The following is a 19,367-nucleotide window of genomic DNA, read 5'->3' as shown; positions in this document are numbered from 1 at the left end:
AGGGAGGCCTTCAATGCCCACCTCAACCAGGTCTAGCATGTGGTTGAGCGGGCCTTTGGGCGCCTCAGGGGGCGGTGGTGGTGCCTTCTTGCCCACCTCGAGGTGGGGATACGCAATGTCCCACAAGTGGTGGGCGCCTGCTGCACCCTCCACAACGTTGTGGAGGCCAAGGGGAATGCCTACATCCAGGGGTGGGCAGCTGAGTCCACCATAGGGTTCGAGCAGCTGGCTGTTGTCGACAGCTGCCAGGCGAACCATGATGGTGTCTGGATCCGGGAGGCCCTTTGTGCAAGTCTTGCCCCAGGGCTGCACTGAGTACCTAGATGCCCACACCTCCCCCTCCCCCCATAGATCCACCCCCCCACCACATGCACCACCACCATGCCATGCCTCCCCACCATGGGACCACAGGACATCGGTAGTGGTGCACAACATAAACCTTTATCCCTAATAAACTGTAAAAAACTGGTGTAAAAGTTCAACTATGTACAATGTGTGTGGGGGGGTATAGGGTGCGGGCTAGAACTGGGAGAGGGGCCAGGGGGCCTGAACTCAGAAGGGGGTGGGGAGGGGGCTAGAACTGGGAGGGTCACTCGGGCAAGGGGGTTGTGGGCCAAGAGCCACGCCGGCCCCGAGATCCCCTCCCCTCCCCCAGGAGCGGGTGCCACGGCGGGGCTGGGGCGAGCAGGCAGCACCGGAAGGTATGGGCATGGTGGGACGGCGGGGAGGCATCTGTGTGAGGTGGGATGGAGGACTCGGGGGGGTGTGGGGTGGGCAGGGGACCGAGGGTGGGACCTTTCTGGGGGGTGGGGGGACCTGCAGGGGGCTCAGGGGATTGGGCAGCTGCGGGGGGCGTGGAGGGCCAGGAGACGGGCCACATTGCCCACATGCTCCTGTAAAGTCCCACGAATGGCGTCCAGGCGGGACATGAGCCTGTCCCAGGCCTCTCTCCGCCACGCCAGGTCAGGCTCCTCCAGCCGCAGCCAGTGCTCCATAAGCTCCGCCTGGCAGAGGTTGGCGGGGTCATCCACCAGGCGACGCTGTGACCTCCGGCTGTGCACCTGGTGTAACGATGCTGCTGAGGGTGCCCAGCCTCTGTCTGATGCCTCCAGGGGGCTCTCGGGGACCACTGACATCGATGGACTGCGCGGGCCCTCACTTACTGCACCTGCACGGGGTGATGGATAGCATGTCAGTCTCCAAGCAGGACCTCGTCCCCATTCCCCCTGGGACCCTGTCCCCCTGGGGCCCCACCTCCCCTGACCCTCCCAGGGCCTGGCCATGGTGGACATGGCACGCCTGTGGCATCAAGTGCACACAGGCTTCCCTTCTGGGTGGAACCGTCCCCGGGTGTGGGCTGTTCCGCAGGCGTCCCACTGGGCAACTGGGTGCCTGGAACTGTCCATGGGTCCGGGTGCTGGGGGGCACTGGCGGGTGCAGAGGGCATGTTCCAGGCTGTGGCCGGCTGGAGGGTGTGGCCCTGGGCCTCTGGGTCTGTGCCCAGACCACTGTCAGGGGTGCCACCCCTGCCCTGCCCTGCCCGCAGGTGTGCTGGCCCCTCTGTGCACTTACTGGGGGGACCTCAAGGATCTCCGGGGATGCCCGGCTCCCTGTGGCCCAGCTGGACGACCGTGAGGGGACATCGATGATGAGTTCGCCCTCCTTGCTTGACCAGTCCCAGGTGGTGTCCATCCCCTGGCTCGGGCTGGCTGGTGCTGGCTTCTGCAGCTCCTCCAGCTTGGGCTGGTCTGCCAAGCTGTCCAGGACTGCTTTTGGTGGGTAGCTGTCCTGGGAACCCAGGATGTTATGGAGCTCCCTATAGTAAGGGCAGGTGGAGGGGCCTGCTCCTGAGCACCCAGCCTCATCTCAGACCTGGGCATAGCCCTGCCAGAGCTCTTTACCTTTGCTCTGGACTTGCTCCGGGGTCTGCTCTGGGTGGCCTTGGCTGGTCAGTCCCTGAGCGAAGGCAGCGGCGTTCCTCTGCTTTACCCTCATCTCCCGGAGGACCTCCTCTTCCCTTCAGAGTCCCAGGAGGTCTCTCAGTTCACAGTCCATCCAGGAGGGGGCCCTTTTCTTTTTTTCAGGGACAGACCCCTGGAAGCCCAGTGGGGACTCTGAGGGGGGACCCCGGGGCTCAGGGCACTGCCAGGCGCTGGCCATGTGCCTTTCTGTGTTGTTGGGTGCCTCTGAGAGGGCGTGCAGCCTGGAGCTCGTGCTTTCGCAGCTTCCCTGCTCTCAGCTTCCTGCCACGGGGTTTCTGGGTTCATGCGGCTTTAAGAGTGGCCAGACGCGCAGATCATAGAGCTCCGTTTGGTGGGGCAGGGCATCTCTGTGCTCAGACTGGGCGCCGTCAAGGAGGACTCCTCTTTTGAAAGAGCGGGCTGTGGCACATCTACACATGCTTTCTTTCGATGTTGTTTTTCAATGCGTGGCGCTTTTCCCATGTGGCTCAGGGTCCAGATTTCGATGTCTGGGCTGCATTCCTTTGATTTCACATCGAAAGAGTGAATGGTACGTGTAGACGCTCACTTTATTCTTTCGAAAGAGGGCTGGTCTTTTGAAAATATTGTGCACGTGTAGACACACCCTAGTTGAACATCCTCTCAGGAAGTAGAGTCTAGCTCTTTTCACACTATTTTAGACCAGGTCTACACTGGGGGAAAAAATGATTTAAGAAATGTAATTCCCGCTATGAGAATTGCATAGGTGGAGTTGATGTACCTTAAACTGATTTTTGCCACCATCCCTACAGTGGGAAGCCGAAGGGAGAAACTCCCGTCAATTTCCCTTATGCTTCATGACTGTCAGGAGTATTGGGGTTGACAACTATGCCCTGATTGTTCAATTTAGCGTGGCTCTATTAGGTGTGCTAAATCAAACCTTAGAAGATCAACTGCCAGTGTGTCAATATTCCAGTAAGTATAGATGTGCCCTCAAATAGTCAAATTGATCCAAGGAAAGAAATACCAAAGGCTATCTGAAATTCTAACTATCTCCTACCTAGCATAGAGAATCCTGCCCAGAGGCCTTCTAAATATTAGCTGCCATTGGTAAATGAGACCAACCACACAAGGCCGAAGTTGGTCCTCGGTGTGAAAAATAGAATTAACTTTTGCTTAGAGCGAGCAACTCAGAATTCCATTAACGGAGGCAAAGCCCATCATCAAGCAAAGGACTACAGTGAAATATGTTCTGCTTCTTCACCATAGACTCAATTAATCACAGAAACTTGTTTCTTTTAATTAGCCTACATCCCTGTTTCCTCCAGATGAAAATCATTCTTGGCTGCAAATTGCTCCCGTTCCTGGAAACATTCTGATGTGCATCAAATCAGCTGGGAACAGCAGTGAAATCCAGTTGCCAGCATGTTGCAGAAACTTGAGTACAGCTGTAGGTTTCTCTTCCATTCTGGTGCCAAAGAATGGAGATAATGGATGGGTGACTTCATTAACTTTTAAGCCCCTGTAGCTGGAGGTTCAGAGTCTTTGTGAAAGGATGCGGTCTGTTCTGAATGTGTTGTGGTGTCTGCCAAACACTTTCCCTATTGAAATGAAAGCTGTGCTTGGGTCTAGATAATTACCACAGAACCCTGCCAAGCCCAGAAATCCTCCTCCATGGACCAGCTCTATGGGGTTTGAAATTTACATGTATAATCACTTGTGTTCAATAGAAATGTCTTATGGTCTCGATCTCAGACACATAAACTTGGGGTTACACGGGGCAGCCCGATGTGTGACTGCCACATCAGTAAAGGAAAATTGGTGGTTTCAGCTGCTTCTTTACACTCAAAAATAGTTTGTCTGGGGTAAATGGCTACAAAAAGTACAAGGAAATGGAGAATGATGCTTAAAATGGAACAGAAAAACACTACTGCTCTGATTTATTAGTATTTCAGATCCACTTTTAGAGCACTGGGAAATTAGGGCATTCATGCAGGCCCAGTGACAGCGGGTGATGGCGGAGGCAGCAAAAAGGCAATTGCCTTGGGGCCAGGTGATTGAAAAGGGTCCAGGTCTGCCTCCTCCCTCTGCCGCTACAGTGGCAGTGATGGTAGCTGGAGCTCCAGGGCCCTTTAAATTGCTATCAGAGATCTGGACAGCACTAAGGGCTGGAAGGGCAAGAGGTGCAGTGTGCTCTGGGTGAGGCTGAGGGCTGGCTGTCCTAGCGCCACCCCTTCTGCAGAAGGCCCCACACCTTCCAGAAGAACTGAGTCACACCTACATAAGCAGCTGTTATTCTTTTATTTCTTGCCTAGGCTGGCAGCCGCTAATCAAGAAAATTCACAGGCACACTTCTCCAGGAGTCATCCCTTCTAGAGATGTTATGGAGTGTCCACACAGTTTTGGTGGTCTCTTCTAACATTTGTTGTTGAAAGTTACTGACCTCAGAAACAGTCAAGGGAGAGAACTTAAAGACAGAGCCATTTTCACTAAAGGAACAAAGCCCAACAGCATTTTAATTTTTCATAAATTTGCATGCCTGCATTATGCTGGAGGTCAGGCTCCATGACCTTGGAGTCCCTACCGGTCTTAAAATCTAACTCACAGAAATTCTTGCAACGAGGGTACCAGTTCTAGCTGAGGGTGCATCTGCACAGCACATTTATTTCAGAATAACAGCCATTATCTCAAAATAACTTTGTGAGTGTCTACACAATGCAACTGCTATTTAGAAATAATTTCAAAATAGTGGTTGGCTTATTTTGAAATTGGCAAACATCATTCCACAAGCAATAGCGCCTTTTTCAAAATAGGTATTTCAAAACAGGGCCTGTGTAGACAGGGAATAGGGGCTATTTCAAAATAAATTATTCTGGAATATCTTATTTTGAAATAAAGTTGCTATATAGACATAGTATTTCAGATTAGAGCCCATGGAACCACTGCTTCCAGGGGCTCTAATTTGAAATAGGATCTCTTGTGTATGGACACACTATTTCAGAATGGCTACATCTACACTATAGCGATCTATTGACAGAAGTTACTGTCGGGAGAGATCCTCTGACAAAACCTCTGTTGACAGATCATGTCCACGCACAAAAGTGGATCAAAAGAGCAATCAGCTCTGTTGACAGAGAGTGCCCAGACTGCCCGGCCACTCTCTCAACAGAAGGGCCAACTGAAAGTTATGAAGACCTACAAAAGGATTTTAATAAATTGAGTGATAAAGAGCTACAAAAGGATCTTAATAAATTGGGTGATTGGGCAACAAAATGGCAGATGAAATTCAATGTTGATAAATGCAAAGTAATGCACTTTGGAAAATATAACCCCTACTATACATATAAAATGATGGGGTCTGACTTAGCTGTTACCACTCAAGAAAGAGATCTAGGAATCATTGTGGATAGCTCTCTGAAGGCAGCCACTCAGCGTGCAGCGGCAGTCCAAAAAGCTAACAAAATGTTGGGAATCATAAAGAAAGAAATAGATAATAAGACAGAAAATGTCATACTACCTTTATATATATCCATTGTACTTCCACATCTGGAATACTGCGTACAGATGTAGTCGCTCCATCTCAGAAAAGATATAATGGAATTGGAAAAGGTTCAGAAAAGGGCAACAAAAATGATTAGGGGTATGGACCATCTGCTATATGGCCACTGTGACTGTGATAATAAGACTGGCTTTATAGTTTGGGAAAAAAGATGATTAAGGGAGGATATGGTAAAGGTATATAAAATCATGACTAGTGTGGAGAAAATAGATATGGAATTGTTATTTACTCTTCACAACACAAGAACTAGGGGTCTCCAAATGAAATTAATAGGCAGCAGGTTTAAAATAAACAATAGGAAATATTTTTTCACACAACGCACAGTTAACCTGTGGACCTCCTTGCTGGAGAATGTCGTGAAGGCCAAGACTATAGTAAAGTTTAAAAAAGAACTAGATAAATTCATGGGGGATATTAGTCACTATGGGCATGGATGGTGTTCCTAGCCTCTGTTTGCAAGAGGCTGGAAATGGGTGACAAGGAATCGATCACTTGATGATTTACCTGTTCTGTTCATTCCCTCTGAGGCACCTGGCATTGGCCACTGTTGGAAGACAGGGTACTGGGCTCAATGGGCCTATGGTCCGACCCAATACGGCTGCTCTTACAAAGGTCTGCAAAGAAGGCTGCCTGGGAAACTGGAAGCCCTGTCTGTCAACCAAAGGGCCCCTGGAGCATCTATGCAGCTTTTTTATTGACAGAAAACTGTCAACAAAGGCATTATACCTGAATGCATAGAGGCAGAGTGCTGCTGGTGGATGTGCCAGGTGTTGTCAACAGTCTGTCAACAAGGCAACATTTTGCATGTAGATGCTCCACAAGTTTTTCTGACAAAAGGCCAATTTTGCTGGAAAAAATGTCTCATGTAGATGTAGCCAGTAAGTTTTGCTTATTTTGGGGCTTTCCTGTAATGTAAACACATTATTCCAGAATAGTTTATTTTTCAGTAACAACTCCAGAATAAGCTATTTAGGGAAAACTCTGTAGGGTAGACATACCCTGAGTTACAACATATTCCTTCATTAATATTATTTTTGTTCGCCCTTTTTTGGGCCATTAGTCACATATCCCAGCCAACAGTTGGACTTTGGCAGCTTGAGAGATATGTCCATGTGACAGTTGGTTCTTGTGAGACTTCCAGCTCATCTGTGCAGCTGCCAGATGATTTTGATAAACGTTTGACTGTCAATGTGTTTTGCCAAACCAAATCCAACCTCCAAATCTTCAGCTGGTATAAATCGCAATAGCTCCACTGATGACAACAGAGCTAGGTCATTTATTCCAGGATGGAATTTGGACCCAAAATGTTGAGGTTCTCCCTTTGCTAAATAGGAGTAAGGATTTCATTAATTTTTTGGGAATAAATTAGGCTTATAAGAAGAAATGGAGCCATGGATGGAAAACACAAAGGGACTCCACTATTGGGGGCAGGCAAATTGAGATATATCTAACACAAAAGAATGGATAAACATATTTGGACTGTAATATGTGGAGCTTGTGTGACATTTTCCATCCATAGATTTCAAACAGCTTGAGATCACTGGGGAAAAATACCTCTATCCCCATGTTACAGAGGGGAAGATGAAGCACAGAAAGGTGATCTGACCAACATCCTTCTCTCAGATGTTCACTACTGAGGCCTACCAGAGGCGGGCTTTTGGGTAAATACATGTCAAATACATGTCAATACATGTCAAATACATGTCAAATCTGACTCAGCATGGTAGTTCCTTTGTCCCTATAAATGGCAGGATTAGGTCTTCTAGCTTATGGGTGTATTTGAGAAGCCAAAAAGGCATCCCGATTTATTTTTTAAAAGGGAGGAACTGTCCCGTGGGGGCGGGAGTGCCGGGGGGGGGGGGGGGGAAGGGCTCCAGGAGGCAAGCGCACCACCAGCAGTTCCCGTGGGTCTCCCAGAAGGGAGAGCCTGTGGCTGCCGCGGGTCGCTGCCACTCCACCACTCTCAGCTGTGTTCTGCGCTCCCAGCTCCCCCGTGTCGCAGCTACCTCAGGGTGCTGCGCCGCGCCGCGCCGCGCCGCGAGGTCCCGGGGCTCCGCTGTCCCGCGGCTCCGCTGTTCCGATCTCCCGCGGCTCCGCTGTCCCGGGACTCCGCTGTTCCGATTTCCCGCGGCTCCGCTGTCCCGCGGCTCCGCTGTTCCGCTGTCCCGCGGCTCCGCTGTTCCGATCTCCCGAGGCTCCGCTGTTCCGCGCCTCCGCTCTCCCGCGGCTCCGCTGTTCCGCTGTTCCGATCTCCCGCGGCTCCGCTGTTCCTCTACTTCACTGTCCCGCTATTTGGAACAGGGAGATATGGTTGCCTCACTTACAGCTAAACACTCTAGACCATTGCAAAGTTTGGATATGGAGCCAGATTTCATGGCTGATCCTGATCTGAACCATCCCTATTGTCTGGAACTTGAAGAAAATGTAGAACTTCACTCATTATTATGAGTGTTCTCCCGAAACTAAATAAAGGCTTGACCCATAGAGTTGGTGGGAATTTTTTCTTCAAAACAAAACAAAACAAAACACCTTACCTTCCCTCAAAAATACCACTTTGACAAAACCTATATGTATTTGGAAACTGTTTAAAGACTGATGAAACATCAGTGGGGGGAGGGGAGAAGCTGGCAAAAATGTTTTTTAAAAGTTGCACATTTCTCATTTCCCTCTTTTGGGGAATAAGAAATGCTTTTTGTTTGTTTTGTTATGTTTTGTAAATAACTTAATTTTGAAAATTATTCTATATTTAAATGATAAAAATATTTTTTTTAATTTATTGAAACAAAACATTGTAAATATCCCAAATACATTTTTCCAGCATTTCATTCCACAAAAAGAATTTAAAACTTTTGCTTTTTTCTTCCCATTTCAAGATGACAATTTTTGTCTAAAAAATTCATTTTCCATCTCCAAAACCAAAATAATCCCTCCATCACAAATATTTAGTCATCTCTATAGATCCTAAGGTGACAGAAGTCAAAAGTATTCTTCTCAGGGTTTTCAATGTTAATGCAAGATTTCAACTGCATAATGTATTGTTTACCAGAATGTTAACAGTGAGTGAAAGAGCAGTGACAACTGCAGTCCAGCAATGCCTAATTTATGCCAACATCCTCACAAACGTGATTCAGTCTTTGCCACAGCATAATAATGGCTTTCAAAGGGCTGATAGATGACCTCCTCATGGCTATGGAGAGAGGCCAAACTTCTGACAAATAGAGGAGACTTTTGTGTCAGAAAGTCGATGAATGAGAAATGTTTACTGTAGAGCAGTCATTCCGTTCCATTCTAAGTTACACTATAATTGCAAGACATCTGCATATCTACAGAAGTTTACTATAGAAAGAAAAGGAAGAAAACAGAAAGCGGCTATGAATCCTCACCTGTTGAGTGCAAAATTATTACGCATCTGATAGGGTGGGCCTTTCCTCAGAAAAGATTATGCTCCAAAAATCTGTTAGTCTGTATCCGCAAAAACAATGAGAATTCCTTATAGACTACTATGGCTATCCCTTTGATACAAACTTATAGCAAGCAAGAAAGCAAGGCAGCAGAAAGGGAGTCTCTGTTACCTGGTGTATTGGGGTATAATTTAAAAAAGCAAATGAAAGGGAAAGAAAGAAAAATGAATTTTTGAATAGTGATCAAAGGAGCACAGTCCGAATTTTCTCACCATAAGGTGAGGTTTTATAAAGTGAGATTTTATGTTGTTCATGTGCCTACCTGGAAGTGCTTACAATCTAAACCAACAAGGTGGATAGGAAAACACAGACACAGAGATTCTTTTTCTCTGCAAGTGGTCGAGGTGCCCCTACACAGGACAGTAAACCACACCCAATAGCTATGTGGCTTACATACTTCCCTTAGCTGAGGAAGCACATCCTGAGCTTCAGAGACCAGCTGAAAACCCAGATGAGCCCCCCAATAAAAACTGCCAACTAGTGGATTTAAACCTCGGACCTCTGGACCTTAGTGCAGGAGCTGCTGCAGTTGAGCTAAAAGGCACAAACAGGAGAAGTCACCTCGTGACACAATAGTTCAGCCGCAGACTTCAGAATAGAAAGCAGGTCTTCTGACTCTTAGTTCATAGCTAGTGTACTAATGAGAGCCAAAGTGGTGTAGTCGGATTGATAAGGCACTGAACTATATTTCACAAGAACTGGTGAAGATCACTTCTCAGCTGTACCAGCAGCCCCTCCTTGGAGCACACTACTAACAGGAATCAACAGCTCAATCTGCCTAAGATGCAATTAATTTTATTTTCTCTTGGGCACTTAGATGCCAGCTTTGTGTTCCTCGGCAGCTTTTGATCATGTCATAGTGAAGTAATTCTTCATTAAGGAGAAGGGATACCTTCATCATGATACCATTAAAGGGCAGAGAAGGACTCAGGACTAGGCTCATTCAAATATGTCACTCCATATAAATATCACAAGCTGTACTGTATAATAGCCAGAATGGAGCCAATACAATATTAATATTTTAGCATGCAGTTACAGAAGCAAAACATGAAGCAGTACTTTGATCAAGAAAAGATGAGAGCACAAAGGCATGAAGAATACTGTTCAATTAGCAGACTAGATTTGAACATTCAAGTTGATCTCTAGGTTGAAAAATACTGCAGTCTAGTGGGGAACAGTGTTGGAATTCCATGGCAAATCTCAGTGGCTATGTCTGCACTAAAGCAATGTGTTGACAAAAGTTGCTATCAGATGATATCTGCTGACAACATTTCTGTTGACAGATCACAGCCAGACTGCTGAGTGGATCAAAACAGTGATCCGCTCTGTTGACAGAGTGTGGCCAGACTACCCGGCCATTCTATCACCAAAACAGTCAACCAGAAGTGCAGCAGACAGGCCTACCTGGTATTCCAGAAGATCTGTCTGTCAGCAGAGGGTACCCTGGAATGTCCAGACCAGCTCTCTGTCAACAGACTCTGTCGACAGAGGCATTCTGCCTCATGGAGAAGCTGCAGAATGCAATCAACAGAAGTGCCCCATTCTGTCGATTTGCTGTCAACAGAACGCATTGGGAATGTCGATGCTCCACGGGTTTTTTTGACAAAATGCCAGTCTAGTGTAAACATAGCCAGCGATTTTAAAATATGCCAGAATAAATCTTTTACAAGCTAAAAGCCAGTACCTTTCTCCCTAGAGCACAGTGCACTCAGCCTACTCTAAGACCCCTGTTATTGGGCTGAATCCTGAATTTGGTTGGAGGTGAACCTGAAAATGTTTAATTTAGGGCTTGTCTACACTGGTAGTTATTCCTGACCAATTTCTGTGTGAATGGTCTTCTGAAGACAGATTGTTAGTTTCCACCTGTTGCTTTTTTTTTTTGTATTATACCTAATCCTCTTCCAAAATGCTGCCTGACTCTTTTGAAGGTTAATAATATTTGGACTGGTGGCCAAATTATTTGGCTGTGGTAAGGTTCTTCCCCAAGAATCAGGCACACAGAATTAACTCTACAGCATTCAATATCCTGTGGAGGCTTTTTGTGGTGGATGATCAAGACACTCATCTTGAGGCCAAAGAAAAAACTTTTATAAAAGCCAGAGTAGACATGAACTACATAACCCCATGACTGAATTACCTCTGTCTAGTTATCTGTGGTATCTTTCCAGACATTGTGGAATCTCCATCACTGGAGCTATTTAAGAGTAGGTTAGACAACCATCTATGAGGGGTGATCTAGATGGTACCTGGTCCTAGCATGAGGGCAGGGGACTGGACTTCACGATCTTTTAAAGTCCCTTCCAGTTTTAGTCTTCTTTGATTCTATCATAAGAGCCTTGACTTACACACTCACACCCTTAGTTCAGGACCTGGTGACAAAAGCCAGCCACACAGTGCATGCCACAGTGTGCAATGACCAAGTTCCTCTGTGAGTTGAAGGATCAAGTACTAGAAATTGGACAGTGATGGAAAACCCCAAGAAATATCTAGCTCCAGACTATATGTTGACTGTTGTGTTATAAGGCCTGAGTAGGGCGACCAACCGTCCGATATTTGGTGGGAGGGTCCCATATTTGGGACACCAAAAAGGCATCCCAACTTATTTTTTAAAGGGAATGAATTGTCCCATATTTAGGACCTGGGGGTAGTGGGGTGGGAGCTGGAGTGCTGGCGGGTCAGCGCTGTCCTGGGGCTCCACGTCCCAGGTGCCCACAGGTCAGTGCTCTCCCTGGGGCTCCCACGCCAAGCTCCCATGGGTCACTGCCCTCCACCCTGTCACTACCCCAGGAGCTCTTGTGGATCGCTGACCACTGGCTGCTGAGGGTCACTGCTCCCCCAGGGCTCTGCACCATGATCTCCCATGGCTCTACTCTCCTGGTGCCCCGTGCCACACCATGCTATGAGCTCCTGGGACACCGCACCATGAGCTCCCAGGGCGCTGCTCTCCTGGGGCGCTGTGCAGCTCCATTCTCCTGTGGCTCCACACCATGAGCTCCTGTGGGTCACTGCTCCCCCCAGGGCTCTGTGCCAGGAGTTCCTGCAAGTTGCCACTCCCGGGGGGTGAGCCAGTGAATAAAATAAAGACAAAATAGCTCTATGGGGCCACAAAAGTGGATTAAGCTAATTCAGAATAAGACATTCTTGTTCTAGAATAAGACTGTGCACACAGGCCATTAATTGGGAAGAGTTGTTCAACTTTAAATTCAGACACTACCTTGATCTGAAATAATTTCCCCAATATACATAAGCCTTTGAATTTATCAGCTCAGTTAAAAATTACCAAAACTCTTAAGCCTGCAAAACAGAGACAGAAATGCAAATTTAACAGATTTTTCCCATGACGGTGCAGCAGGTCTCCTTCCAGGCCTGGCTAGGCAAAGTAATTACCATTTCTTTCTTTCTTTGGCATAAATCTTTAACCCATCCTGACACTCAGGTTCCAAAATGTATGTGAATCTCAAATTTGAGAGGAACATTTGGGTCAATTTTTATTTTATGTCCATAGACGCATAGATTTTAGATTCATGTGGCCTACCTTCTCATTTATATCAAGGCCTCTTGACATCCCTCTGGCAGTGTAAAAGTGCCTTTAAGTGGGTGTTAATTATAATTTCATTTCAGGTACAGTTTATACTTCCAAAGTTGTATACAGACGTATTAGCATAAATTACAATCAAGCCCCTACAGTTTTAGGCAAAAGGAAACATTGATAATGTAGTGTGACTGCTTTCGTAACACAGGCTATGGAATATGGGTGGGCAATAACTTTTGAAGGCAAGGGGACAGTTGGTAGACTGACATCACAGCCCGTTTTGCTGACTAATAGTATTTCTTTGTGTGCCCCTGTTTCTCTGTCTGCCTGTCTGTCTGTCTGTACAAGTTGTCTCTTGTCTTATACTGCAGGCTCATGTGGGCATGAACTATCTTTTGTGCTAGACGCTGTACAAACATGAAACAAAAGGCTTCAGGTTGGGCTCTCAGACATGAAAATAGCACTGATAAATGACAAAATATGAAGAAAAATTATAGTTGAAAATAGCCAGTTGATAAATATGACTACAAATTAAGTGTACAGGGCAGTGTTCCCTGTAACTTTTTCCTTTCATGCACAGGATTTTGTTATGTGCACCAAGGTATGTGCACCACAATAGAAATACTGGCTGGGTGGCTGTGGGCACTCTATTAATCAGCTGGGTGGCACCTAAATCTCTCCTGGGTGGCCACCCAACCACTCAGCTTACAGGGAACACTGGTTCAGGGCCAGGTTATGAAAGGTTGATCTAAAACAGCAAAGTAATGGAACGGCAATGGGGCCTGCAAATTACAGCAGATGAAAGGGAGTCAGAAATCTGGTATGCTGCACCTAAATCTGCCACTCATTAGTTTCACAGATTTACACTTCGTTTACTTATTTGCAAAATGGGAAGACCAAGACTTAAGTTCCTCAGAAAGCTATTGTGAGGGGGTGTTTGAAAGCCTCCAGTGAAAGGTTACAAAACTACAAGGCATTATTTTTAGTAATAAGGCACCTGAGTTTTGGAGATGGAATTAAAAGGTGAATTGTGAAGCGGTGAAAGGACTGCACACAAAGTGCTGAGTGGAGCTAGTGGAGGTGAAAACTGCAATGCAGGTATAATCCCAGATTGCTTTCAAAGCAGGTAATAAGTGGAAAACTACTGTACAGTTAGAACTCCGAATTTCTAAACTGCAGAGTTGTAAAGGCTCATGAATAGAGTGAGGTGAAAAAGTTATCAGTAACAACAACAAATAAAAAAAGATCATTAAATATTTGGTTTGCAAAAATGAGAAACACTTTGCAATTTTGCTTTAATGTATTTCTGGAGATGACAGTTTTCAGAAACAACAAAAAAACTCATTTTAACACAGCTGTAAAAACACTGAATTTCTGTCTTGGACGAATCCACAAAGAACTACTTATTTTGCTATATGTGTCTGTATTCCCTATTAGTGGAAGTAAATGAACATGACTTTCAGAAGAGTGATCACGGCCTGGCAGCTCACCCATCAGACTAAGAGGAGGAGAGAGTGGCATATCACCATTCGGAATAAATGGCAAGGAAAAAGTTACTCACAGCATGGGCACTGGTGGCAAGCTTAATATTTGTAAAGAGACTTGGCAATGCCTGGGCCCGGTGGAATCACATGGAGACCACAATACAGGAAGAACTGAACAAGAAGTTTACAAATGTAACATTATCTGAGCTACCCAAAGCATCATGCACAATCCCTGACATTCTCTCAGTGTCCCAGCATTAGGCAGAGGGCAGCTAGTCTGGGTGGACTGATGGGACCCATTTATTGTAGCTCTATATATAGTGCTGTTGATTACAAAGGGCCAACTTTCAATAGATTTGTAAGGCTCTAAGGGACTATTGCAATAATCTAATCTGACTTCCTGAACAACCCAGGCCATGGAATTTTAGCAGGCCATTCTCGCAATACGCCTAACACCCCTAAAAATGTTCAGCAGCCTATAACTCCCAATATTCTTAAGGCTGGGAAGGGGATTCTCCTGGGTTTTCAGTGGGAGTTGTGACTAGTTGCCTATTGAGGCCAACTGGCAAAAGGGTTAGTTCTTTACAAGCAACTCCTGTCTCAAACCTAACGCACTTGCTATACCTGGTATGCCTCTTCTGTGGAATTTCTCCAGAAAGGACAGCCTGTGAGACCTCACAGAAAGTGTGTAATTTATTAATACTCGTAGCCATTGCAAGATATATGCACCAGCAATATTTAGGGAATAGTGGAACTACACTGACAAATATGGCTTGTGCTCTTGCAGAGGAAGTGAGTCCTCATATGTCTGACTGATGGCTCGTTCAGTTGGGAAGATTTGATAATTTCAATAACTCAGTTAGAGATCTGAAGAAGTGGGTCTGTCCCATTAAAGCTCATCACCCAATAAATCATTTTGTTAGTCTTAAAAGTGTTACATAACTGACTGAATAGTAACAGAGAGGTAGTCATGTTAGTCTGTATTCTAACAAAGCAAAACAGCAGAGACTGTGGGCCTGTTACAGGAAGTGGATGGATGAGGTCTCATGGCCTGTAACATGCAGGAAAAGGGACCAGATGATTATGGATGGTTCCTTTTGCCCTTAAAGTCTGAGTCAATGAGATTTACCTTTTGGCTTGCTCGTGGACTCCAGACCCCAGTTCTTGCCAATATCTGTGACTGCTACTGTTATGACTTGTAGGATTGACTGCTCAAGCTATGAGTCTAAGAGGACTTTGTTTGGGCTGGTGTTGTTATGCCAACAAAAAACTTTCCATTTGGGTTTCATTTAAGCTAGGGGGCTATGCTGGCACAGATATATGCTCTGTAGTGTTTCACATCCTCAGGTTTGCAGAGAAAAGGCTGTAAACATGACTTAAGTATGTCGTCGAGGCTCAGAAAGCAAAGACACATAAAAAGACCCAAATTATTTATTTCTCTATTTCTCTTTAATCTCATTATTTGAAGCCAGTCCTTTTTTTTATTTTTTTTTAAATTTGGCTCCTGACGTTGGTCCAACTGAGGTTGGCTGTGCTCCCAGGACAAAAATATTTGCATTGACATAGCATCTCTCGGAAGCTAAGTTTCCTTTTTTCAGTTCCAGGAAATTTAGAAGGAGGCAGCAGGTGGCATAAGACTACAGAGTTAGTAAAAAGTTGTATAAATTCTTGTTGGTACAAGTAATATAGACATATTTTTTTTGTTTCTGGGTAAGTAACAGGTTTCTTTGTACAAGAAGTATATGTCCACTTAATCAAGGGATGCTGATGTTTGACAGGCATACCATACATCTGGGTTTTCCTAGACATGACGTCCTTTTTGGTCCTCCAGTCTCCATCCAGACAGATATTTTAATATGAGAAAATTTCCTGAGACTCTCCAACCGCTTCCAGGCAAAATGTGGGAAAGGTTCTGCCAAGAGCCACTGGCTGTGTCAGACTCTTCACTTTTGTATAGCCTGTAGGGGAAGGCTAGAGTAGGTTCCACCCTCATTTCTGTACTGCCTCTAAAGGTGGCTCTGATCCCTACATCGAGTGACTATGTAGTAGAAAGACAAACCCTGCCCCTCTGCAGCCTGCGCAGACGAACATTTGGGTGCCCTAGGCTTCTATCAGTGTGGAGAGATCAGATTTCATAGTCTGTGACACAATTTTCACAGTGGTGAAATTGATGGGACCCTACCCTACCCTACCCTGTTCGGAGCTGTCTGGCTCAGTGAGATGGTGTGTCAGTGCAAAGATGCATCCCTTGGCCAAACGGGGAGGATATGGCTTTGGCTTGCTCTTCGTCTCATCTCTTGCTTCATGCATCTCAATGGAAATGTCAGTCCACTCCTCATGCCCAGGAATCTGGAAATTCAGTCTTTGCTCAGCCCCACTGAGGGGTTGGTTTGTTGACCTCTTTGCCTCTACAGCCTGCCTATGCTTAGCATCTGGAAGCTGGGGTCAGAGCTCACTTACATCAAATCCAGGGAGGGGGAGGGTAAATCAGAAGAGGGGTCTGCTGCCTCTTATGGCTTTGGCTCTCTCTTGGGACACTCTGGCATGATGCAGAAGTTGACACCGCGGGAGAAAGAGGCAAGCCAGGATCAATAGAGCAGCATGCCTGCTGTACAAATTAGCCTACCCCCATCCCTGGGGCTGAGACATGGGGCTCAGAGTGGAATGTTTGATTCATTGATCATGTAGCCCGAGAAGCGGACTTTCACAATGTGTCTTTGTCTCTCTTGCTTGGGACAGTGTTCAGGGTCTGAGCTGGTCCCATCCTTTCTGAAAGCCAGATTCGCAAACAGATCATCAGGCTGGAGACAAACCTATTGCATTTCCCTGGCTCAAAAGCCCTTTGTCCTCACAGTCATTCCCTCCCTCAGACTATCCACCCCTCCTGCCGAATCTCAATGCCGGTAGAAGAGCTGACTCCCTTTGGGCCTGCCTGGTTCTCGAGGAAGGAGTCTGGGACTCTTCTGCAATCACCACCTCCTGGATTTCATGGTGGGAGTTACAAGATTTGAGGCTCTCACTGCCGAAGCCTGACAGAGTCCTCACTTGAAGTTCCATCTCCTTCGTCTGTCCCTGAATGAGGAAGGACCCAACATAGCACTGCCCTGAGTGCCCTGGCCAGGTATGGCCCTCTGGGTTGCAGGCTAGGAGGACAGACTGGAAAATGGATTTCTACTCTCTACTTTCCAATTCCCCATCTTCCCTAGCAGTCAAGTAAAAAACTGCTCTCTGCCACTCCTGACTGTGCTCACCTCCAAAATGTATTGGATCCTGTCTGTGACTTTGCCAGCAGTTTCCGTATCCTGGTATGTTTGAGTTCAGACAAGGCCTTGTGCAGAGACTGGAAAGGAAGGGACAGCTATGGGTCACAGCTGGGAAACTGGGAAAGCTCCTCTTCCCTGACAATAGTCCCCTGCTTGGCCAATCAGCATGGAGACTATAAGAAGTGGGAGACTGAGCAATCTCAGCATATGTCCCAAAGGAAGGCCCAGGTCACCACAAGAGAGGATCAGTCTCAGAGAAATTCCAGACCCTTCTCCCTCAGATGGCTTCCCACAAAGCCTTACAAATGGAGTCTCTCTGCCTTGCACCTCAGTCCTGCCTGGCTGATGTCAGGGTCTCTGTGTGAGGTCACCACCACCTTTCTCCAGTAGGCTGAGGTCCTGCAAAAGCCCTTTGTGGTGTCCCTGCCACAGCAAGGCTGATGTCCTGCCAACAGCCAGACCCTTGGTACTCATTGACAGATCAGAATAAAATTCTCTCAAATGTACAGCAAACCAACAATTGCTCATAGTCATTATTCAGCAAGTATTTGAGAAGAACTGGCACATTAGTGGGAACCAGGAACTGTGCAGAGACAATAATTGCAGAGAGGCAGCACAGTCAATCAAATACATGATTGCCTGGGACTTAAGTGTTTGCTCTTGAAGAGAACAAAAGAACCTGAGTCTTCCCTGTCAACAGCCACCCGATTGGCCAATCAGCATCAAGACTATGAGATGTGAGAGGCAGAGGGGTTTCTTCAGAAGTCCTAAAGGATTGCCCAGCTCACCAACGATGGGGATCAGACTCTGAGTACTCTTCCAGCCCCACCTCTTTGTGAGGGCTTTCACAGTGGCAGCCACCACTGCCATACACCCCCTCCTGGGTGGAGGCAGGAAGGAATGGAAAAGTGCTAAAAGAAGCAAGAGAAGAAGAGAAAGTGAGAGGGAAAGCAGAAAGGAGAAACCTCAAAGGACAATCCTCCAGTGCCCCCATTGATTCTATGGGACAAATTCCTTAGTAAGAAATCAAATCACTTTAACCTACTGATTTCTATGCCTACAATTCAGCTGGTACCAGGTGGATCAGACTGAACAGACTCCAAACTTCTGAGGCTCTTATCTCCTAAGTATGGACTACAAAATCAGTAGGAGGGAAGGAGAAAACTCCAGCAAGGTTCTTCTTCTTCCTAATGTGCATTAGTTCTAATTCTCTCTCTGAGTCCCCAAGGAGAGACTTTCAGAAGGAGCCTTGCTGCTGCCAAGTCACGGGAGTCTCTGAGTTTGCCCCAGGCTTGCCCCTCTCTCCTGCCTAGCTGATGTCAGGGTCTCTCTGTGAGGTCACCACATCCCCACCCCTGTCCTCCAAAAGGCTGAGGTCCTGCAAAAGGTCTTTGTGATGCAACTGCCATGCCCATCTTCTCTTGTAAGGCTGCTGTCCTGACCCTCTTAGGATGTTTGAGTGCCTTTCCCATGGATCAGTCCAGTTAATGACAGCAGAACCTGCAGAGCAAGCTGTCTGGACAGTAAAGCCCCAGAGGCTGCTATCCGGGCCACCTTCCATTTTTCACTAATTAGTAGACTTTAAGGCCAGAAGGGACCATTAGAGCATCGAGTGTGACTCCTGCATATCCCAGCCCTCCTGTGCAGGCATCTGGTTCCATTGAGGTGTGAGCAGTAGGGAATATGAATGGGGATTGCAATCTCTTACCCAAAGGTCTCCACCTACCAATAGGCCAGCTGCGAAGGAAAAGTAACATCCACAGCATAAAAACTGCCAAATCCCTAAGCAACAAAGTGCCTGCAGCTGATTGAGTGTAGCCCCAGGAGAGGGATCTGTAACCAGTTGCAAGCAGTGAAGATTGAAAGAATTGGGTTTGTTTAGTCTGGAAAAGAGAAAACCGAGATGGGATGTGATAGTGACTTTCAAGTACCTAAAAGATTGTTACAAGGAGGACGGAGAAAAATCATTCTCCTTAACCTCTAATGACAGGACAAGAAGCAACAGAATTAAATTGCAGCAAAGGAGTTTAGGTTGGACATGAACCCCCCCAAAAAACAAACAAAAAAAAAAAACAACCTTCCTATCTGTCAGGGTGGTTAAACACTGGAGTAAGTTGTCAAGGGAGGT

The sequence above is a fragment of the Carettochelys insculpta genome, chromosome 31 (genome assembly GCF_033958435.1).
Source record: "Carettochelys insculpta isolate YL-2023 chromosome 31, ASM3395843v1, whole genome shotgun sequence".
Classification (NCBI taxonomy): Eukaryota; Metazoa; Chordata; order Testudines; family Carettochelyidae; genus Carettochelys; species Carettochelys insculpta.
Note: the sequence above shows the minus strand (reverse complement) of the source record.